Source organism: Microtus ochrogaster, chromosome 19, assembly GCF_000317375.1.
Source record: "Microtus ochrogaster isolate Prairie Vole_2 chromosome 19, MicOch1.0, whole genome shotgun sequence".
Taxonomy (NCBI): Eukaryota; Metazoa; Chordata; class Mammalia; order Rodentia; family Cricetidae; genus Microtus; species Microtus ochrogaster.
Window position 1 is genome coordinate 12,326,025 of NC_022021.1, and position 9,835 is coordinate 12,335,859.

Genomic DNA, 9,835 nt, shown 5'->3' on the forward strand with positions numbered 1-9,835 from the left:
TCTCACCATTCCTCCCCTTCTTCCTTCTCTCTCCCTATCTCCCCTTCCCCCCACCCCACCCCAACTCCCATGCTCCCAATTTTGCCAGGCAATTGTCTACTTCCAATATCCAGGAGGATAAATATATGTTTTATTTATTATTATTTAGCTTCTCTCAGATCACAAATTATGGACTCAATGTTCTTTGTTTATGGCTAGAATCTATTTATGAGTGAGTACATACCATATTCATCTTTTTGGGTCTGGGCTATCTCACTCAGTAAAGTGTTTTCTATTTCCATTCATTTGCATGCAAAATTCAAGATGTCATTGTTTTTTTACTGCTGAGTAGAACTCTAAAGTGCATATGTACCACACCTTCTTTATCCATTCTTCTATTGAGGGGCACCTAGGTTGTTTCCAGGTTCTGGCTATTACAAATAGTACTGTTATAAACATAGTTGAACAAATGATTTTATAGGATGATTGGGAATCTACTGGGTATATTCCCAAGAGTGGAATTGCTGGATCCTGGGGTAGGTTGACTCTCAGTTACCTGAGAAACTGCCACACTGATTTCTAAAGTGGTTGCATAAGTTTGCTTTCCTGCCAACAATGGATGAGTGTTCTCCTTACTCCACATCCTCTCTAGCATAGGCTATCATTGGTGTTTTTGATTTTAGCCATTCTGACAGGTGTAAATGGTATCTCAAAGTTGTTTTGATTTGCATTTCACTGATCGCTAAGGAGGTTGGGCATGACCTTAAGAAGCTTCTCAGTTTTAGGAGTCCTATTTATTCATTGTTGCTCTTATTGTCTGTGCTACTGGAGTTATATGTAGGAAGTAGTCTCCTGTGCCCATGTGTTGCAGACTACTTCCCAATTTCTCTTCTATCAGGTTCAGTTTTATATTGAGGTCTTAAACCATTTAGACTTGAGTTTTGTGCATGGAGATCGATATGGATCTATTTTCATTCTTCTACAGATTGACATCCAATTATGCCAGCACCATTAAAGATGCTTTCTTTCTTCCATTGTAAAATTTTAGATGCTTTGTCGAAAATCAAGAGTTCATAGGTTTGTGGATTAATATCCGGGTCTTTGATTCAATTGTTCAACATCTCTGTTTTTATGCCAAAACCAAGTGTTTTCATTACTGTAGCTCTGTAATAGAGTTTGAGGTCAGGGATGGCAATGCCTCCAGAAGTATTTTATTGTATAGGATTGTTTTGGCTAGCCTGAATTTTTTGTTTTTCCATATAAAGTTGATTATTGTTCTATCAAGGTCTGTGAAGAATTTTGTTGGGATTTTGATGGGGATAGCATTGAATCTATAGGTTACTTTTGGTAGAATTGCCATTTTTACTATGTTGATCCTCTCAATCCAATAGCATGGGAGATTGATGTGGGAGTGTCATATATCAATCTGTTGATTTCATTGGTTAAGTAATAAACAAACTGCTTGGGCTCATAGCTTAGAACATATGTGGGTGGAGAAAACAGAGCAGAATGCCAGGAGGAAGAGGAAGTGAGGTAAGACACCTCAGAGAGAGACGCCTTGCTCCTGGCTCCCAGGCAGATGCCTCAGAGAGACACGAGGCTCCACTCTTGCTGGCAGAGGTGAGAGCTCTACTCTCTGAGGCACATGTGATGAAGCTCCTACCCAGGATGGACATAGGCTAGAATCTTCCCGGTAAGCACACCTTGGGGTGTTACATACAGATGATTAGAAATGGGCTAGTCCAGGTGCGAGAGTTAGCCTAGAAGAGGCTAGATAGAAATGGGCCAAGCAGTGATTAAAAGAATATAGTGTCCATGTAATTATTTCGGGTTAAGCTAGCTGGAGGTGGCCGGGGTGCTGGAGATGCAGCTCCACCGCTCCTATTACTACAGGAGATCCTTTCATTTTCTGGTATTCTCTCCAATTTCTTTCTTCAAAGACTTAAAGTTCTTGTCCAATAGACTTTTCACTTCCTTGTTTAGATTTACTCCAAGATACTTTATGCTATTTGTGGCTAATTTGAAAGGTGATGTTTCTCTGATTTCCTTCTCTGCTTCTTTGTTCTTTGTATATAGGAGGGCAATTGATTTTTTTGAGTTGATCTTGTATTCTTCCACATTATTAAAGGTGTTTATCAGCTGTAGGAGTTCTTTGGTATAGTTTTTGGGGTTGCTTATGTACACTATCATATCATCTCCAAATAACAAAAGTTTGATTTCTTCCTTTCCAATTTGTATTCCCTTGATCTCCTTATGTTGTCTTATTGCTTTTGCTAGAACTTCAAGCACTATATCAAAGAGGTATAGAGAAAGTGGACAGCTTGTCTTCCTCCTGATTTTAGTGTAATGGCTTTAAGTTTCTCTCCATTTAATTTGATGTTAGCTGTTGGCTTACTGTATATTGCTTTTATTATATTTCAGTATGAACCTTGTATCCTTAATCTCTCCAAGACCCTCATTATAATGGGGTATTGAATTTTGTCAAATGCTTTTTCAGCATCTAATGAAATGATCATATGTTTTTTTTTATTCCAGTTTATTTATATGATGGTTTACATTGATAGATTTTCATATGTAGAACCAGCCCTGTATCTCTGGGATGAAGCCTACTTGATCATAATGGATAATTTTTCTAATGTGTTCTTGGATTCAGTTTGCCAGTATTTTATTCAGAATATTTGCGTTGATGTTCATGAGTGAGATTGGCCTGTAATCCTCTTTCTTGGTTGAGTCTTTGTGTGATTTTGGTATCAGGGTAACTGTAGCTTCATAAAAGGAGTTTGCCAATGACTCTTCTTTTTCTATTTTGTGAAAAAAATTAAAAAGTATAGGTATTAGCTCTTCTTGGAAGTTCTGGTAAAATTCTGCATTGAAAGCATCTGGTCCTGGGCTTTTTTGGTAGGGAGGTTTCTAATGACAGCTTCTAAATTCTCGTGACTTACAGGTCTATTTAAGTTGTTCACCTGGTCTTGATTTAATTTTGGTATATGGTGCTTATATAAAAAAATATCCATTTCTTTTACATATTCCAATTTTGTGGCATACAGACTTTTGTAGTAAGATCTAATGATTCTCTGAATTTCCTCTGTGTATATAGTTATGTCCCCCTTTTCATTTCTGATCTTGTTAATTTGCCTATTTTCTCTCTGCTGTTTGATTAGTTTGGATAGTGGTTTGTCAATCTTGTTGATTTTCTCCAGGAACCAGCTTTTTGTTTCATTGATTCTTTGGATTGTTTTCTGTGTTTCTATTTTGTTGAATTCAGTCCTCAGTTTGATTATTTCCAGTCTTCTACTCCTCCTTGGTGAGTCTGCTTCTTCTTCTTTTTTTTTTTTTTTAGAGCTTGCCGGTGTACTGTTAAGTCTCTAATGTGAGCTTTATCCATTTTCTTTATGTGGGTAATTAGTGCAATGAACTTTCTTCTCAGCACTGCTTTCATAGTGTCCCATATGTTTGGGTATGTTGTGTCTTTATTTTCATTGAATTCAAAGAAGACTTCAATTTCTTTCTTTATTTCTTCTTTGACCAAGGGGTGGTTCAGTAGTTGACTGTTCAGTTTCCATGAGTTTGTAGGCTTTGTGGGGGTGGAATTGTTGTTGAATTCTAACTTTATTCCATGGTGATCCAATAGTACATATGTGGTTACTACAATTATTTTGCATCTGTAGATGTTTGCTTTGTTACCAAATATGTGATCAATTTTTTAGAAGGTTCCATGAGATGCTGGGAAGAAGGTATATTCTTTTCTGTTTGGGTGGAATGTTCTATATATGTCTGTTAAGTCCATTTGGTTCATTACATCTGTTAGTTCTCTTATTTCTATGTTAAGTTTCTGTCTGGTTGACCTGTCCGTTGGTGAGAGAGGAGTGTTGAAATCTCCTGTTATTAGAGTGTGGGGTTTGATGTATGCTTTGAGTTCTAGTAATGTTTCTTTTACATATGTGGGTGCTTTTACATTAGGGGCATAGATATCAGGATTGAGACTTCCTCCTGATGAATTGTTCTTGTTATGAGTATAAAGTGTCCTTCTCCATATCTTCTGATTGATTTTAGTTTGAAATCAATTTTGTTAGATATTAGTATAGCCACACCTGCTTGTTTCTTTGGTCCATTTGTTTGGAAAACCTTTTCCCAACCTTTTACTCTGAGGTAGTGTCTGACTTTGAGGTTGAGGTGTGTTTCTTGTAAACAGCAGAATGTTGGATCCTGTTTTTTTTTTTTTTATCCATTCTCTTAACCTGTACCTTTTTATAGGTGTATTGAGTCCATTGATATTAAGTGATATTAATGACCGGTGTTTGTTAATTCTGGTTCTTTTTTCTCATGGTAGTGTTTATGTGTTTTCCTTCTTTGAGTTGTGCTGGTGGAGGGTTGTTATATGCATGTGTTTTTATGGGTGTTGTTGGCTTCCATGGTCTGTGGTTTTCCTTTTAGTATTTTCTGTAGGGCTGGGTTTGTAGCTGCGTATTTTTTAAATCTGTTTTTGTCCTTGAATATCTTGTATTCTCCATTGATGGTGAATGCAAGCTTTGCTGAGTATAGTAGTCTGGCTTGCCTCCATGCTCTCTTAGTGTCTGCAGTACATCTATTCAAGACCTTATAGTTTTCATGGTTTCCATTGAGAAGTCAGGTGTAATTCTGATAGGTTTACCTTTATAAGTTACTTAACCTTTTCCCCTTGCAGCTCTTAATATTCTTTCTTTATTCTGTATGTTTTGTGTTTTGATTATTATATGGTTAGGGAATGTTTTATTTTTGATCCAGTTTATTCAGTGTTCTGTATGCTTCTTGTACCTTTATAGGAATATCCTTCTTTAGGTTTTGAAAGTTTTCTTCTATAATTTTGTTGAATCTATTTTCTGTGCCTTTGGGCAGTAATTCTTCTCCTTCTTCTACCCCTATTATTCTTAAGTTTGGTCTTTTCATGGTGTCTCAGATTCCTTGGATGTTTGTGTTAACAATTTATTGGATTTGTCATTTTCTTTTTCTTTTTTCTTTTTTTTTTTTTTTTGGTTTTTCGAGACAGGGTTTCTCTGTGGTTTTGGAGCCTGCCCTCGAATGGATTTGTCATTTTCTTTAATCAATGAGTTTATTTCCTCTATAGTATCTTCAGCATATGAGATTCTTTTTTTATCTCTTGTATTCTGTTTGTTATACTTGTCTCTGTAGTTCCTCTTCATTTACCCAGATTTTCCATATCCAGCCTTCCTTTGGTTTGTGTTTCCATCATCACCTCCATTTCATTTTTCAGGTTTTGAACTGTTTCCATTTCCTGTTTCATTGCTTTTTCTTGGTTTTCTTGGGTATCTTTGAGAGATTTATTCATTTCTTCTCTTTTTTTGTTTGTCATCTCTGTTTTTTTAAAGCAGTTTTTCATATCCTTTAAGGTTCTCTATTATTTACATAATGTAACTTTTAAAGTCGATTTCTTCTACTTCTTCTGGAATAGGGTGTTCAAAACTTCTTGTTGCGTGATCCCGGGATTCTGGTGTTATCATTGCTTTTAAGGTTGTTGGAGGAATTCTTGCTTTGGCGCCTAGGAAGGCAGCCAAGAGAGTCTTGGTGTCTTGATCCAAACTTTGCTGTGACTGACTCTCTGGGTGGATATCCTCAGTGCAGGAGCAGGAGCTATTCCTGAACCAAGGACCTCACAGATAATAGGGCAGGCTTGGGGGAGGCAGGGTCATGTGGAACAAGGAAGCCCCTGCAGGAGAAGCTGGAGGGGCCTTGTTCTCCATTTCTGTACCTTCTGCCCCAGGATGGCACACTCTCACCAGTCTGGATGGATTTCCTCAGCACAAGAACAGGAACTCCTGGAAGTCCAAGGACCCTGCAGACAAAAGCTGTCTCTGACTCTTTTACTGACTTTTGAGACCTTACTCCACATACTGTGTCATCTTGCCCAGCCTTAATATATGGGGAGCTGCTTAGTTGAAACTAGAAATTCCATGCTTTGTTGATACTCTTCAGAGACCTGTCTTTTTCTAAAAAAGAATGGAGTCAGAGTGGATGGAGTCTGATGAAAACAGCAGGGATTGAGGGAAGAACTGTGAGGAGAAGAGGGAGAGGAAACTGTGCCCAGACATTAAATAAATAAATAAGTTTGAGAAAAAAAAAAACTAATGCAAGTGAAAATCATTGTGGTGGCTGAATGAGACAGCCTTCCAAAGAGCATTTCATGTTTCCTTTCCTATATTTAGTCTCTGGGATGAGAAAGTGAAGTAAGAGTCCCATATATTGAAGAAGAAAACAAGAAAGAGGAAAGTAAGAAAAAAACATGAACGTGAAACTGGAGACTATCAAGGTGCATGATAGTCCCTCATCTACCTGCTGACATTTACATCCCCATAGGTTCAAATCAATACCCATGACTTGTGATTGCAATCTACTCATGATTTGACTTTGAAAGTAACTTGCTTCATCTCTTTACCACTCCTTTTTCACATGCCACTATCCCTATATTCAAGACCTACCCTGAAACTCCTGGTATGAGATTTTTATTCCAGGTTAATTAAACAACTCAAGCACCAGCTTTGCTTATCCTAGCTCTAGTCATGCAGCTTTTGCATCAGCTCAATCTAAGGCTGGGGATATTTTCAAATCAGACACAGACCCAGTAAGTCCACGTACCAAAATTAAATCTCTAAAACAAAAACAATATTAATGCTCAAAGTATCATGTCTGTCACCAAGCTCATGAGTCCTATACAAATTTTCTTTAATGAGAATTTACCTAAATGAACCAACAAATACAAAATTTAAAAGAATTATAAGTTTTATCAAAGATTTTAAGGAGTTTAAAGAAGACATAAACAAACATTTCACTGAATCTCAGTAGAATAACTATAAAAGCCTGAGTGATGTTCAAGTAAATACAATCAAAAGGCTCACTGCAATGATAAAGACAATCAGATTTCAAATCATAATTCAGGAGATTTTTAAATATTAAAAAACTCAATTTAAAATAAAAATGGAATTGCAACACCCTGTAAGCTAAGTAGGAAATTCAAGAGAAAATCATATAAGTACAATGGATCTAATAGATGAGGGAATATCAGGAATTGATACTAATGTGGAAGAATTAGGCACTACAAGTAAAACTTAGGAAAAAATCACAGGAAAGGGTTCAGAAAACATGGGGCACCCTGAAAAGACCAAACTTAAAATTATAGTCAGAGAAGGAGAAGAATCCCAGATAAAAGGAATAAATAAGTTCTTCCAAAAACTCCTAGAAAGAACTTTGCTAACTAAATATAGATATATCCATACAGACAAAGAATATTGTATAGCCTCAATTCAACAGGACCAAAAAAAACCCTCCTCATGGCACATCATGAATCAAGAAAATCTTATAATACTAAACATAGATTGTCAAACTTTGGTATGGTTAATTTATAAAATGCATATGCCTGGAAATTAAAGACACAGGTTAACACAAAGGTTAACACAAACAATTAATAATGGATAATATCATTATTTTACTTTTTCCAGTGTACAGATCACCTGAACAAAAGCAACAAAGAAGAATATCAAAACTTTCGAATTAAATGGAATCTTACAACAAATAGACTTAATAGGTATCTGCAAAATATTCCACCCAAGCACTGAAGAATATACCTTCTATCAGCTGCTCATGTACACTTCTCTAAATAGACCAAATCTTGGGACACAAAAGACAACTTCAAAGATTAAGAAAATCTCAAATGAGCTTTGCCGGCAGGGTGTCCTCTGTTCTACTCGTCCCCACCCTGCCCCCCAAGTTCTCCCTTTTGTCCGCTGGTCATTGGACTACCAGGCATCCATGTTTAGGTGCTGAGGACTTCCATCTGGACGGGTGAGTGTGTGCTATCCAGGGGCAGACTGTCCTGGAAGAGAGCACAAACCCCCCTCCCCCAGCTCCTTCTGCAGGGCTGTCTTTCTTCCGCACAACCCAGCCCCACAGCACCCCCCCAACCCTGCCCTGCTGTGTGCTAGGACCAGTGCTCAAAAACAGTTTTAAGCTCCTACACTAAGGCTACCCACCCAGAGCGGTGAGTGCCTGCCTACCAGGGAAGACTCTAGGACCCATGTAAGGGAGCCTGGGCACCTTCAGCCTGTGCTCCTGGGGTGCCTGTGTTCTCCTGGATCTCCCCTGGCCTGCCCCTTTTTTCCTTTTGTCCCTGATCATTGGGCTACCCGGCTGCCCTGCTTAGGTGCTGTGGAGTTCCATCTGTACGGGTGAGTGTGTGCTATCCAGGGGCGGATTGTCCCGGAAGAGAGCACAGTCCCCCCTCCCCCAGCTTCTTCTGCAGGGCTGTCTTTCTTGCACACGCCCCCCCCCAAAAAAAAGCCTGCATTTTCTGCTGGGTCCTTTGCTTGGGAACAGTTTTCTGCTCCTACACTGGGTCTGCCCACACAGAGTGGTGAGCGCCTGCCCACCGGGCGGGCCTCAGGGACCCTCGAAAGGGCAAGCACACCTCCAGCTTTGCCAGCAGGGTGTCCTCTGTTCTACTCGTCCCCGCCCTACCCCCCAAGTTCTCCCTCCTTTTGACAGAGGGTCATTGGACTAGCAGGCTTCCATGTTTAGGTGCTGAGGACTTCCATCTGGACAGGTGAGTGTGTGCTATCCAGGGGTGGACTGTCCCAGAAGAGAGCACAACCCCCCCCAGCTCCTTCTGCAGGGCTGTCTTTCTTCCGCACAACCCAGCCCCCGAGCAACCACCCCCAACCCTGCCCTGCTGTATGCTAGGACCAGTGCTCAAAAAAAGTTTTATGCTCCTACACTAAGGCTACCCACCCAGAGCGGTGAGTGTCTGCATCCAGGCAGGCCTCAAGGACCCCTGAAAGGGAGCAAGGTCATCTTCAGCTTTTGCAGCAGGGTGTCCTGTGTTCTACTGGTCCCCGCCCTGCCCCTCCAAGTTCTCCCTTTTGTCCGCAGGTCATTGGACAGCCAGGTGTCTATGTTTCGGTGCTGAGGAGTTCCATCTGGACTGGATGGTTCCTGCTTCTACACTGAAGAGATACACCCAGAGAGTCAGCCATAGCAAAAACTGGACCAAGACACCAGGCCTCTCCTGGCACCATTTGAAGGAAGAGATGGTAAGGTGCCAATGCAAGAATTCCTCCAACAACCTGAAAGGCAACATGACATCACCAGAATCCAGGGATCCCGAAACAAGAAGAATTATACACCCTACTCTAGAAGAATTAGAAGAAATCGACTCAAAAGTGAATTATATGAAAATAATAGAAGACCTTAAACAGGAGGTGAAAAACTGCCATAAACAATTAGAGATCACAAACAAAAAGGTAGAGGAAATGAATAAATCTCTCAAAGATACCCAAGAAAACCAAGAGAAACAAGAAAAAGCAATCAAACAGGTTAGAGAAGCGGTTCAAGACTTGAAGAATGAAACGGAAGTAATGAAGAAAACACAAACCAAGGGAAGGATGGAGATGGAAAATCTGGTTAAACCAACAGGAACTACAGAGACAAGTACTACCAAGAGATTATAAGAGATAGAAGAAAGAATTTTAGACACTGAAGATACCATAGAGAAAATAAACACACTTATCAAAGAAAACAGCAAAACCAAAAAATTCTCATCACAAAACATTCAGGAAATCTGGGACACAATAAAAAAGACCAAACCTAAGAATAATTGGGAGAGAAGAAGGAGAAGAAGTAAAGCTCAATGGTCCAGAAAATATATTTAATAAAATTAGAGAAGAGAACTTACCCAACCTAAAGAAAGATATTCCTTTGAAGATTCAAGAAGCCTACAAAACACCAAATAGACTGGACCAAAAAAAAAATCTCCTCGTCATATAATAATCAAAACACAAAACATACAGAATAAAGAAAGAATATTAAGAGC